Genomic DNA, 12090 nt, shown 5'->3' on the forward strand with positions numbered 1-12090 from the left:
ATATCCACCTCATATCTTCTCCTCTTTATTTTTGTTCTAGTCCATGCCGTCCTTTCTGTCTCATCCTCTTCCATGTCTGTCTCTTGTGTTCTCCTCTTCCATCTTGTCCTTGTCCATGCTGTCCTTTCTGTCTCATCCTCTTCCATGTCTGTCTCTTGTGTTCTCTTCCATCTTGCCCTCGTCCATGCCGTCCTTTCGATCTCATCCTCTTCCATGTCTGTCTCTTCTGTTCTCCTCTTCCATCTTGTCCTCGTCCATGCCGTCCTTTCTGTCTCATCCTCTTCCATGTCTGTCTCTTGTGTTCTCCTCTTCCATCTTGTCCTCGTCCATGCCGTCCTTTCTGTCTCATCCTCTTCCATGTCTGTCTCTTGTGTCTCTTGTGTTCTCCTCTTCCATCTTGTCCTCGTCCATGCCATCCTTTCTGTCTCATCCCCTTCCATGTCCACCTCTTAACTTCTCCTCTACATTGTTGTCCTCGTCCATGCCGTCCTTTCTGTCTCATCCTCTTCCATGTCTGTCTCTTGTGTCTCTTGTGTTCTCGTCTTCCATCTTGTCCTCGTCCATGCCGTCCTTTCCGTCTCATCCTCTTCCATGTCTGTCTCTTGTGTTCTCTTCCATCTTGTCCTCGTCCATGCCGTCCTTTCTGTCTCATCCTCTTCCATGTCTGTCTCTTGTGTTCTCCTCTTTCATCTTGTCCTCGTCCATGCCATCCTTTCTGTCTCATCCTCTTCCATGTCTGTCTCTTGTGTTCTCCTCTTCCATCTTGTCCTCGTCCATGCCGTCCTTGCTGTCTCATCCTCTTCCATGTCTGTCTCTTGTGTCTCTTGTGTTCTCCTCTTCCATCTTGTCCTCGTCCATGCCATCCTTTCTGTCTCATCCCCTTCCATGTCCACCTCTTATCTTCTCCTCTTCATTGTGGTCCTCGTCCATGCCGTCCTTTCTGTCTCATCCTCTTCCATGTTTGTCTCTTGTGTCTCTTGTGTTCTCCTCTTCCATCTTGTCCTCGTCCATGCCGTCCTTTCTGTCTCATCCTCTTCCATGTCTGTCTCTTGTGTTCTCCTCTTCCATCTTATCCTCGTCCATGCCGTCCTTTCTGTCTCATCCTCTTCCATGTCTGTCTCTTGTGTTCTACTCTTCCATCTTGTCCTCGTCCATGCCGTCCTTTCTGTCTCATCCTCTTCCATGTCTGTTTCTTGTGTCTCTTGTGTTCTCTTCCATCTTGTCCTCGTCCATGCCATCCTTTCTGTCTCATCCTCTTCCATGTCTGTTTCTTGTGTTCTCCTCCTCCATCTTGTCCTCGTCCATGCCGTCCTTTCTGTCTCATCCTCTTCCATGTCTGTCTCTTGTGTCTCTTGCGTTCTCTTCCATCTTGTCCTCGTCCATGCCGTCCTTTCTGTCTCATCCTCTTCCATGTCTGTCTCTTGTGTCTCTTGTGTTCTCCTCTTCCATCTTGTCCTCGTCCATGCCGTCCTTTCTGTCTCCTCCTCTTCCATGTCTGTCTCTTGTGTCTCTTGCGTTCTCTTCCATCTTGTCCTCGTCCATGCCGTCCTTTCTGTCTCATCCTCTTCCATGTCTGTCTCTTGTGTCTCTTGTGTTCTCCTCTTCCATCTTGTCCTCGTCCATACCATCCTTTCTGTCTCATCCTCTTCCATGTCTGTCTCTTGCGTTCGCCTCTTCCATCTTTTCCTCGTCCATGCCGTCCTTTCTGTCTCATCCTCTTCCATGTCTGTCTCTTGTGTTCTCCTCTTCCATCTTGTCCTTGTCCATGCCGTCCTTTCTGTCTCATCCTCTGCCATGTCTGTCTCTTGTGTTCTCCTCTTCCATCTTGTCCTCGTCCATGCCGTCCTTTCTGTCTCATCCTCTTCCATGTCTGTCTCTTGTGTCTCTTGGGTTCTCCTCTTCCATCTTGTCCTCATCCATGCCATCCTTTCTGTCTCATCCCCTTCCATGTCCACCTCTTATCTTCTCCTCTTCATTGTTGTCCTCCTCCATGCCGTCCTTTCTGTCTCATCCTCTTCCATGTTTGTCTCTTGTGTCTCTTGTGTTCTCCTCTTCCATCTTGTCCTCGTCCATGCCGTCCTTTCTGTCTCATCCTCTTCCATGTCTGTCTCTTGTGTTCTCCTCTTCCATCTTATCCTCGTCCATGCCGTCCTTTCTGTCTCATCCTCTTCCATGTCTGTCTCTTGTGTTCTCCTCTTCCATCTTGTCCTCGTCCATGCCGTCCTTTCTGTCTCATCCTCTTCCATGTCTGTCTCTTGTGTTCTCCTCTTCCATCTTGTCCTCGTCCATGCCGTCCTTTCTGTGTCATCCTCTTCCATGTCTGTCACTTGTGTCTCTTGTGTTCTCTTCCATCTTGTCCTCGTCCAGGCCATCCTTTCTGTCTCATCCCCTTCCATGTCTGTCTCTTGTGTTCTCTTCCATCTTGTCCTCGTCCATGCCGTCCTTTCTGTCTCATCCTCTTCCATATCCACCTCATATCTTCTCCTCTTCATTTTTGTTCTAGTCCATGCCGTCCTTTCTGTCTCATCCTCTTCAATGTCTGTCTCTTGTGTTCTCCTCTTCCATCTTGTCCTCGTCCATGCCGTCCTTGCTGTCTCATCCTCTTCCATGTCTGTCTCTTGTGTCTCTTGTGTTCTCCTCTTCCATCTTGTCCTCGTCCATGCCATCCTTTCTGTCTCATCCCCTTCCATGTCCACCTCTTATCTTCTCCTCTTCATTGTTGTCCTCGTCCATGCCGTCCTTTCTGTCTCATCCTCTTCCATGTCTGTCTCTTGTGTCTCTTGTGTTCTCCTCTTCCATCTTGTCCTCGTCCATGCCGTCCTTTCTGTCTCATCCTCTTCCATGTCTGTCTCTTGTGTTCTCCTCTTCCATCTTTTCCTCGTCCATGCCGTCCTTTCGGTCTCATCCTCTTCCATGTCTGTCTCTTGTGTTCTCCTCTTCCATCTTGTCCTCGTCCATGCCGTCCTTTCTGTCTCATCCCCTTCCATGTCTGTCTCTTGTGTTCTCTTCCATCTTGTCCTCGTCCATGCCGTCCTTTCTGTCTCATCCTCTTCCATGTCTGTCTCTTGTGTCTCTTGGGTTCTCCTCTTCCATCTTGTCCTCGTCCATGCCATCCTTTCTGTCTCATCCCCTTCCATGTCCACCTCTTATCTTCTCCTCTTCATTGTGGTCCTCGTCCATGCCGTCCTTTCTGTCTCATCCTCTTCCATGTTTGTCTCTTGTGTCTCTTGTGTTCTCCTCTTCCATCTTGTCCTCGTCCATGCCGTTCTTTCTGTCTCATCCTCTTCCATGTCTGTCTCTTGTGTTCTCCTCTTCCATCTTATCCTCGTCCATGCCGTCCTTTCTGTCTCATCCTCTTCCATGTCTGTCTCTTGTGTTCTACTCTTCCATCTTGTCCTCGTCCATGCCGTCCTTTCTGTCTCATCCTCTTCCATGTCTGTTTCTTGTGTCTCTTGTGTTCTCTTCCATCTTGTCCTCGTCCATGCCATCCTTTCTGTCTCATCCTCTTCCATGTCTGTTTCTTGTGTTCTCCTCCTCCATCTTGTCCTCGTCCATGCCGTCCTTTCTGTCTCATCCTCTTCCATGTCTGTCTCTTGTGTCTCTTGCGTTCTCTTCCATCTTGTCCTCGTCCATGCCGTCCTTTCTGTCTCATCCTCTTCCATGTCTGTCTCTTGTGTCTCTTGTGTTCTCCTCTTCCATCTTGTCCTCGTCCATGCCGTCCTTTCTGTCTCCTCCTCTTCCATGTCTGTCTCTTGTGTCTCTTGCGTTCTCTTCCATCTTGTCCTCGTCCATGCCGTCCTTTCTGTCTCATCCTCTTCCATGTCTGTCTCTTGTGTCTCTTGTGTTCTCCTCTTCCATCTTGTCCTCGTCCATGCCGTCCTTTCTGTCTCATCCTCTTCCATGTCTGTCTCTTGTGTCTCTTGTGTTCTCTTCCATTTTGTCCTCGTCCATGCCGTCCTTTCAGTCTCATCCCCTTCCGTGTCCACCTCTTATCTTCTCCTCTTCATTGTTGTCCTCGTCCATGCCGTCTGTTCTGTCTCATCCTCTTCCATGTCTGTCTCTTGTGTCTCTTGTGTTCTCTTCCATCTTGTCCTCGTCCATGCCATCCTTTCTGTCTCATCCCCTTCCATGTCTGTCTCTTGTGTTCTCTTCCATCTTGTCCTCGTCCATGCCGTCCTTTCTGTCTCATCCCCTTCCATGTCTGTCTCTTGTGTCTCTTGTGTTCTCCTCTTCCATCTTGCCCTCGTCCATGCCGTCCTTTCTGTCTCATCCTCTTCCATGTCTGTCTCTTGTGTCTCTTGTGTTCTCCTCTTCCATCTTGTCCTCGTCCATGCCGTCCTTTCTGTCTCTTCATCTTCCATATCCACCTCATATCTTCTCCTCTTCATTTTTGTTCTAGTCCATGCCATCCGTTCTGTCTCATCCTCTACCATATCTGTCTCTTGTGTCTCTTGTGTTCTCCTCTTCCATCGTGTCCTCGTCCATGCCGTCCTTTCTGTCTCATCCTCTTCCATGTCTGTCTCTTGTGTCTCTTGTTTTCTCCTCTTCCATCTTGTCCTCGTCCATGCCGTCCTTTCTGTCTCATCCTCTTCCATGTCCACCTCTTGTGTTCTCCTCTTCCTTGTTGCCCTTGTTCGTTGCGTCCTTTATGTCTCATCTTTTTCCATGTCTTCCTCACATCTTCTCTTCCATCTAGTCCTTGCCCATGCCATCCTTTCTGTTTCAACTTTTTTCATGTCATTTTCTTCACTTCATCTTCGTCTGGCTTTTCCACTTGTTTTACTCTTGTCATCCTTGTCATCTTTGTTCATCTCAACCTTTTCCATTTCCACCTCATGAGTTCTCTTTTTGCATTTTGTTCTCTTCCACAGTGTCCTCTCCTGTGTCCTCTCTTCCATGCTGTCTTCTTCCATGCCATCCTCTTTGTTTTCTTCTCTGTTTTCTGCTTCCACTAAATAGTTCTTCTCTTTGCTCTCCTCTTTCATGGTGTCTCTGAAATCCTTGTTGGCATCACCTTGCTTGCTCTGTTTAATCTAGTTTTGCTGTGTCCTCTTCTCTGTCCTCTTCTTCTGGGTTGTCGTCGTCATACTTCTCTGCATCAGTCTCTCCCATGTTATTCTCCTCTTTGCTATTCTTGTCTATGCCATCCTCACCTGCATCATACTCTTCATTTACATCTGCTTCCATTTCTACGTTTTCCGCTTCAGTGCTGTTCTCTTTTACGTCAATATCATCTTCCTTCTGTGAGTCTTTTCCAAGGCTGGTCTGCGCTGTCCTCTACATTGTGCTCTTCTGTGTCCTCTATGGTGTTTTCCTTTTCCGTGCCATCATCTTTTGTGTTGTTTCGTCTCTGTTGTTCTTTTTTCACTTCATTCTCTTCTGCCTTCTCTTCCATGATATCTTCTCTATCCAAGTTCACCTCATTTGTCTTCTTTTTCATCATCCTTTTTCATGTTACCCAGCTCCGCATTGTTCTCTTCTGCACTGCTTTCTTCTGTGTTGTCCTGTTGTGTGAATTTGTCCTCGTCATTCTCTTCCAGACCATACATGATGGTGATGCTGTGATCCATCGTCTCTCCTAGTTCATCCTTCTTCATCTTCTGTCTAGTGACCTTCTTCTGACTTGTCCTCTTGATTTCCTGCTCTTCTGTGTCTTACTCGTCATCCTTGTTCATGTCACCTCGTTTGTGTTCTCCTCTTCAATTTTGTTCTCTTCCTCACTGTCCTCTCCTGGATCCTTCTCTTCCATGTTGGTCATCTTCCGTGTCATCCTTTATGTTGTCTTCCTCACTGTTGTCCCCTTCTCTTTCACCCTCTTCCACATTGTCCTCCCCTTTATTCTCCTCTTTTTTGCTGTTCGTATCCCTCGCCCAATGATCCCCTTCCAGAAGGACTTCCACCATTTTGTCCTTTTCCATATTTCCCTCTTCTGTGTGGTTCTCTTCTATGTTGACCTCATCATCAATGTCTGTGTTACCTTTTCATGTGTCTCCACGATTGTGCTGCCCTCATATATGTCGAAGGCTAGTGTATTGTCCTCGTATGCGTCCTCTTCTGTGTTGTCTTTGTCTCTGTTGTCTTCTTCCACTGTACCCTCTTCTGCCTTGTCTTCTTCCATCTCCTCATCTTCCATGATGTCCTTCTTACCCATCACCACCTAATGTCCAGCTCATCTGTCATTCTTTTCTGTATCGGTCTCTTCCACCTCATCGTCTTCTGCATCTTCTGTGTAGTACTGCTGTTGGTCTTTGTATGTGTCATTCTCTTCCACGTCACCGGTGATGTAGTGTTACCTTCCTTGTTGTGCACTCCATTCCCTCTTATTCTTGTGGTCGTCCATCCTGTGTCGTGGTCCGGCGACTGCTTCGCCTCCAAGGGCTGATGGACCTCAGACTTAGCCCTTGTACGGAGCAAGTGAGCACAGCCAGCAAACGTGACCCTCTCCAAGAGCGCGTTCAGAGGGGCTTCACCCCAAAGAAGTGTTAGAAAAGTATCTGTGTAGTGAGCACCATACTACTGAAATATTCCAACACTTTGAGATCTGCCGGAGTGTTCAAGTGCAGTATTCCTACAAAGTGGAAAATCCTCTTTGTGCCTCCAATGACATGAGCTGCCAAGTACAGGGCACAAGTCGGGGGTACATGCTGGTAGACCGCATCCATCCACTATTTTTCACGGGGTGGGCGCTGTCCACCCTGCCAAGAAGTTTGGCCCCACTGAAATGTTCTGAACTCCTCCCGGTGTAATGTCCAGACACCAGGACACATTCAGCACGCAGTCTTCTTTGGGTCCCAGCAGAAACATGGAGGCTTTCTTAGGTTAAATTCCTGCTGGACTCAAAACAAAGGCCGGATTTAAGGGGCCATTAAGACTCCTTTTGTTTCTGTATCTGCTATCTGGAGCCTCACACCTTGATGCAAATGCAATGAAGGGAAACAAAGGCTTGTTATGACTTTACAGGTACTTACCAGAGGCCTGGTTTAGACTTTGGTCAGTCCTTGTATATAAGAGATACTCATGCTCTGTAAGGATGTCAGACGTGTTGGTCTTTCTCCTGTTTACACACATACCGATCGAACTGCCACTCTTTAGTTGTCATTGTTTTATAGCGCTACTCATCCCAGCTCAGGCTATCAGTGCGCTTTACATCACATGTACACATTATACATTGGCAATAAATCATCTAAGTGTGTAAATCAATGTACAGGATGTGCTACATGAGACAGTGAGGGCCACGAGGTGTGGCAGTCAGATGTCGTTCATAGCTCACTGTGCTATATAGAAGGATTTCCTATTTCATATTTCATGAACTGCGAGTAACTAAAGGATCTCTGTGCTAAAAGCAGTAACTCACTCCCCTAGCTACAGAAAATGAAAATCTGCCATCTGCATGTTACATGATGTGCTCTTCAGGGGACTCATTAACCCTCTCTGCTACTTTGATTCACAACTGAGACTAGACAAAACACAGATCCCGCCAGCAAATGTGTACACCACCGGAGTTATCTTACATTCTTTTTATTCCCTGAGATTTCGCTGGCATACAAAGATCACCGCAGGCGGTGCCTTAGCCCCATGAGGTATTTTAAAATGCAGACTTTTTCAGCCAATTAAGCAGAACAGATATACTATCACGCTCCTGCTTGTTGCCAGTTTCATTGTGGCACAGTTAAAAAAAATTAAATATATAAGTTGAGGCTCAGATTTTGTGTTGGGGTTGCGTGCCTTTTATGGTACAACCCCGATGCAAAATCTCATTTGTTAAATCTCGTAATGTGCTGAAATGTACTCACCGTAGAACTTCTAGATATGTGTGAGGTCTTAAGATCTGATGTCAATTCTTGTGATGTCACTTGCTGTAAGGTCATGAGTCGTGATGCCACTTCCTGTGATGTCACATCCTGTGATGCCACATGCAATGTAACACACAGTGATGTCACGGATTCAGATGTCACGTGCCTTGATGACGCTTGCATACTGCCTAACTTGGTTACTCCACCCACTTCTTTGTTTAGGACATGTGCATTCACCAGGTGCAAACAACAGGGATACACAGCAGGCAGATGTTTGTGTTGTACCAGACCCCCCACACACAGTGCACCCCAATCAATACACGCTTACACAAAACCACACGCCGACAGAAAGCACCAGTTTACATAAGGCTCACCACCAGTCTGCTGCCAGTAAACTGTCCAACATGTATGCTGCAGTTCCAAGAATGTGATGCTAAATAATCGAGTCTGCCACATGGCTGCTCCTTCAGAGGTCAGGAGTGATGGGTGATGATACAGCAGGGCAGCTGTGTCCAGCATGGCACGGTGCCTCCCACAGGCCCTGGGGTTTTTGGGGGGGCAGAGGTGAGGCTCTGGATACAGGGCTGGTGCAGGGCACCTGAGCCCTTCAGAGGTCAGGAGTGATGAGTGATGATACAGCAGGGCAGCTGTGTCCAGCATGGCACGGTGCCTCCCACAGGCCCTGGGGTTTTAGGAGGGCCAGAGGTGAGGCTCTGGATACAGGGCTGGTGCAGGGCACCTGAGCCCTTCAGAGGTCAGGAGTGATCGGTGATGATACAGCAGGGCAGCTGTGTCCAGCATGGCACGGTGCCTCCCACAGGCCCTGGGGTTTTGGGGGGGCAAAGGTGAGGCTCTGGATACAGGGCTGGTGCAGGGCACCTGAGCCCTTCAGAGGTCAGGAGTGATGGGTGATGATACAGCAGGGCAGCTGTGTCCAGCATGGCACGGTGCCTCCCACAGGCCCTGGGGTTTGAGGAGGGCCAGAGGTGAGGCTCTGGATACAGGGCTGGTGCAGGGCACCTGAGCCCTTCAGAGGTCAGGAGTGATGGGTGACGATACAGCAGGGCAGCTGTGTCCAGCATGGCACGGTGCCTCCCACAGGCCCTGGGGTTTGAGGAGGGCCAGAGGTGAGGCTATGGATACAGGGCTGGTGCAGGGCACCGGAGCCCTTCAGAGGTCAGGAGTGATGGGTGATGATACAGCAGGGCAGCTGTGTCCAGCATGGCACGGTGCCTCCCACAGGCCCTGGGGTTTGAGGAGGGCCAGAGGTGAGGCTCTAGATACAGGGCTGGTGCAGGGCACCTGAGCCCTTCAGAGGTCAGGAGTGATGGGTGATGTTACAGCAGGGCAGCTGTGTCCAGCATGGCACGGTGCCTCCCACAGGCCCTGGGGTTTTAGGAGGGCCAGAGGTGAGGCTCTGGATACAGGGCTGGTGCAGGGCACCTGAGCCCTTCAGAGGTCAGGAGTGATGGGTGAGGGTACAGCAGGGCAGCTGTGTCCAGCATGGCACGGTGCCTCCCACAGGCCCTGGGGTTTTAGGAGGGCCAGAGGTGAGGCTCTGGATACAGGGCTGGTGCAGGGCACCTGAGCCCTTCAGAGGTCAGGAGTGATGGGTGAGGGTACAGCAGGGCAGCTGTGTCCAGCATGGCACGGTGCCTCCCACAGGCCCTGGGGTTTTAGGAGGGCCAGAGGTGAGGCTCTGGATACAGGGCTGGTGCAGGGCACCTATTACTTCAAACCCCAGGTGTTATGTTGTCGCCATGATGTCCTAATTGTCCAATATAAAACCCCCACATTGCATGGCAGCTTCTACAGTACCAGAGATGAACAACACAGTCTGGAGATGGGCAAGCTACTCTGTGCAGTTTATACTGTGCCAACGTCATGCCAGAAACTAAAACCGACCCAGAATGGAAACCACCACTGCAAACAAGCATTGGCGCTGCCAGGGCTTCAAAAGCACCGTTGAGATTTACATTTATTGGCATTTTACATATATTAATACATACCGGCATCACCATCAACACATGACAGACTCCACACTGCCCAAGTATGTGCGGCATCACCATCAACACATGTCAGACTCCACACTGCCCAAGCATGTACGGCATCACCATCAACACATGTCAGACTCCACACTGCCCAAGCATGTACGGCATCACCATCAACATATGTCAGACTCCACGCTGCCCAAGCATGTACGGCATCACCATCAACACATGTCAAACTCCATGCTGCCCAAGCATGTACGGCATCACCATCAACACATGTCAGACTCCACGGTGCCCAAGCATGTACGGCATCACCATCAACACATGCCAGACTCCACGCTGCCCAAGCATGTACGGCACCACTATCAACACATGCCAGATCCCACGCTGCTCAGGCATGTCCGGCATCACCATCAACACATGTCAGACTCCACACTACCCAAGCATGTATGGCACCACTGACAACACATGTCAGACTCCACACTGCCCAAGCATGTACAGCACCACTGACAACACATGTCAGCGCCACATTACCCAACCATGTACGGCACCACTGACAACACATGCCAGACGCCACACTACCCAAACATGTATGGCACCACTATCAACACAATCCAGACTCCACACTGCCCAAGCATGTACAGCACCACAGACAACACATGCCAGACTCCACACTACCCAAGCATGTATGGCACCACTATCAACACATGCCAGACCCGATGCTGCCCAAGCATGTATGGCACCACTATCAACACATGCCAGACTTCACACTGCCCTAGCACGGAAGGCATCACTAACAACACATGTCAGACTCCACACTACCCAAGCATGTACGGCACCACTATCAACACATGTCAGACTCAACACTGCCCAAGCATGTATGGCACCACTATCAACACATGTCAGACTCCACACTACCCAAGCATGTATGGCACCACTGACAACACATGCCAGACACCACACTACCCAAGCATGTATGGCACCACTATCAACACATGCCAGACCCCACACTGCCCAAGCATGTACAGCACCATTGATAACACATGCCAGACCCCACACTGCCCAAACATGTACAGCACGATTGATAACACATGCCAGACTCCACACTGCCCAAGCATGTACGGCAGCTTGGATAATATATTCCAGATCCCTCACTGCTCAAGCATGTACGGGATTGTTGATAACACATGCCAGACTCCACACTACCCAAGCATGTACAGTACCGCTGATAACATATGCCAGACTCCACACTGCCCAAGCATGTGCAGCACCATTAATAACACATGCTAGACACCACACTGCCCAAGCATGTACAGCATGCTTGATAACACATGCCAGACTCCACACTGCCCAAGCATGTACAGCACCATTGATAACACATGCTAGACTCCACACTGCCCAAGCATGTACAGCACCATTGATAAAGTATGCCAGACTCCACATTGCCCAAGCATGTACGGCACCACTGAAAACACATGCCAGACTCCACACTGCCCAAGCATGTACAGCATGCTTGATAACACATGCCAGACTTCACACTGCCCAAGCATGTACAGCACCATTGATAAAAAATGCCAGACTCCACACTGTCTATCAGCATGTACAGCACCAATGATAACACATGCTAGACTCCACACTGCCCAAGCATGTACAGCACCATTGATAAAAGCATGCCAGACTCCACATTGCCCAAGCATGTACGGCACCACTGACAACACATGCCAGACTCCACACTGCCCAAGCATGTACAGCACCATTGATAACACATGCCACACTCCACACTGTCCAAGCAAGTACGGCACCATACATGACCCATGCCAGACTCCACACTGCCCAAGCATGTACGGCACCATTGATAAAACATGCCAGATGCCACAATGCCCAAGCATGTACGGCAGTACGGATAATACATGCCACACCCCACACAGCCCAAGCATGTACGGCAGCATTGATAACACATGCCCGACCCCACACTGCCCAAACATGTACAGCACCACTGACAACACATGCTAGACTCCACACTGCCCAAGCATGTACGGCAGCATGGATAATACATGACAGACCCAACACTGCTCAAGCATGAATGGCACTATTGATAACACATGCCAGATCCCACACTGCCCAAGCATGTACGGTACCACTGCTAACACATGCCAGACACCACACTGCCCAAGCATGTACAGCACCATTGATAATACATGCTAGACTCTACACTGCCCAAGCATGTATAGCACCATTGATAACTCATGCCAGACTCCACACTGCCCAACCATGTACAGCACCTTCGATAACACATGCCAGACTCC

This window comes from Triturus cristatus, chromosome 8 (assembly GCF_964204655.1).
Source record: "Triturus cristatus chromosome 8, aTriCri1.1, whole genome shotgun sequence".
NCBI lineage: Eukaryota > Metazoa > Chordata > Amphibia > Caudata > Salamandridae > Triturus > Triturus cristatus.